Source organism: Osmerus mordax, unplaced genomic scaffold (genome assembly GCF_038355195.1).
Source record: "Osmerus mordax isolate fOsmMor3 unplaced genomic scaffold, fOsmMor3.pri Scaffold_62, whole genome shotgun sequence".
NCBI lineage: Eukaryota > Metazoa > Chordata > Actinopteri > Osmeriformes > Osmeridae > Osmerus > Osmerus mordax.
The window spans coordinates 7,501-10,000 of NW_027120619.1; positions in this window are offsets into that span (position 1 = coordinate 7,501).

Below are 2,500 nucleotides of genomic sequence, written 5' to 3' on the forward strand. Positions count from 1 at the left end.
TAACAACTCACACGTGTGCCCCTTATGCTAACTTGAATTTAGAAACCGTCCTCAACAAAATCCCACGTTCGGGCGCAAAACTGCACGTTTGAGGCCACATTTTCAATGATGCTGGAAACTTACATTCAAAGCTGGGAAAATGTGCTCATCTACAGGCATCCCCACTTAGGGACGTCGTAGCACCTTGACTCGGGTGGCGTTGGAAAGGTCTGGTCCAGGGGAACACGGGCGTGTCAAGGTTGCCACGCGCACGCGCATCCCCGCTAAACAGGAGCCCAAACAAAACTTTAAACGGGGCTACGGAAAAGGGGAGAGCTTTTTCGGGGACAAACACCACTCACGTCGGTGCCCCCTGTTCCAACTTGAATTTAGAAACCGTCCTCAACAAAATCCCACGTTCGGGTGAATAACTGTGAATTTTAAGGCACATGCCTCTCTGGGCTGGGAGAGTGCATTCAAATAGGAGAAATTGGCTTCATTTAGAGGCATCCCCACTTGGGGACGTCGTAGCACCTTAACTCAGGTGGCGTTAGAAAGGTCTGGTCCAGGGGAACACGGGCGTGTCATGTTTGCCACGCGCACGCGCATCCCCGCTGAACAGGAGCCCAAACAAAACTTTAAACGGGGCTACGGAAAAGGGGAGGGCTTTTTCGGGGACAACCACCACTCACCTCGGTTCCCCCCATCCCAACTTGAATTTAGAAACCGTCCCCAGCCAAATCCCACGTTCGGGGGCAAAACTGCTCGTTTGAGGCCACATTTTCAATGATACTGGAAACTTACATTCAAAGTTGGGAAAAGGTGTTCATTTACAGGCATCTCCACTTAGGGACGTCGTAGCACCTTAACTCAGGCGGCGTTAGAAAGGTCTGGTCCAGGGGAACACGGGCGTGTCAAGGTTGCCACGCGCACGCGCATCCCCGCTAAACAGGAGCCCAAACAAAACTTTAAACGGGGCTACGGAAAAGGGGAGAGCTTTTTCGGGGACAAACACCACTCACGTCGGTGCCCCCTGTTCCAACTTGAATTTAGAAACCGTCCTCAACAAAATCCCACGTTCGGGTGAATAACTGTGAATTTTAAGGCACATGCCTCTCTGGGCTGGGAGAGTGCATTCAAATAGGAGAAATTGGCTTCATTTAGAGGCATCCCCACTTGGGGACGTCGTAGCACCTTAACTCAGGTGGCGTTAGAAAGGTCTGGTCCAGGGGAACACGGGCGTGTCATGTTTGCCACGCGCACGCGCATCCCCGCTGAACAGGAGCCCAAACAAAACTTTAAACGGGGCTACGGAAAAGGGGAGGGCTTTTTCGGGGACAACCACCACTCACCTCGGTTCCCCCCATCCCAACTTGAATTTAGAAACCGTCCCCAGCCAAATCCCACGTTCGGGGGCAAAACTGCTCGTTTGAGGCCACATTTTCAATGATACTGGAAACTTACATTCAAAGTTGGGAAAAGGTGTTCATTTACAGGCATCTCCACTTAGGGACGTCGTAGCACCTTAACTCAGGCGGCGTTAGAAAGGTCTGGTCCAGGGGAACACGGGCGTGTCAAGGTTGCCACGCGCACGCGCATCCCCGCTAAACAGGAGCCCAAACAAAACTTTAAACGGGGCTACGGAAAAGGGGAGAGCTTTTTCGGGGACAAACACCACTCACGTCGGTGCCCCCTGTTCCAACTTGAATTTAGAAACCGTCCTCAACAAAATCCCACGTTCGGGTGAATAACTGTGAATTTTAAGGCACATGCCTCTCTGGGCTGGGAGAGTGCATTCAAATAGGAGAAATTGGCTTCATTTAGAGGCATCCCCACTTGGGGACGTCGTAGCACCTTAACTCAGGTGGCGTTAGAAAGGTCTGGTCCAGGGGAACACGGGCGTGTCATGTTTGCCACGCGCACGCGCATCCCCGTTGAACAGGAGCCCAAACAAAACTTTAAACGGGGCTACGGAAAAGGGGAGGGCTTTTTCGGGGACAACCACCACTCACCTCGGTGCCCCCCATCCCAACTTGAATTTAGAAACCGTCCCCAGCCAAATCCCACGTTCGGGGGCAAAACTGCACGTTTGAGGCCACATTTTCAATGATACTGGAAACTTACATTCAAAGTTGGGAAAAGGTGTTCATTTACAGGCATCCCCACTTGGGGACGTCGTAGCACCTTAACTCAGGCGGCGTTAGAAAGGTCTGGTCCAGGGGAACACGGGCGTGTCAAGGTTGCCACGCGCACGCGCTTCCCCGCTGAACAGGAGCCCAAACAAAACTTTAAACGGGGCTACGGAAAAGGGGAGGGCTTTTTCGGGGACAACCACCACTCACCTCGGTGCCCCCCATCCCAACTTGAACTTAGAAACCGTCCCCAGCGAAATCCCACGTTCGGGCGAATAACTGTGAATTTTAAGCCCCTTTTCCTCTCAAGCTGGAAACGTGCAAAGTTGGGAAAAGGTGTTCATTTACAGGCATCTCCACTTAGGGACGTCGTAGCACCTTAACTCAGG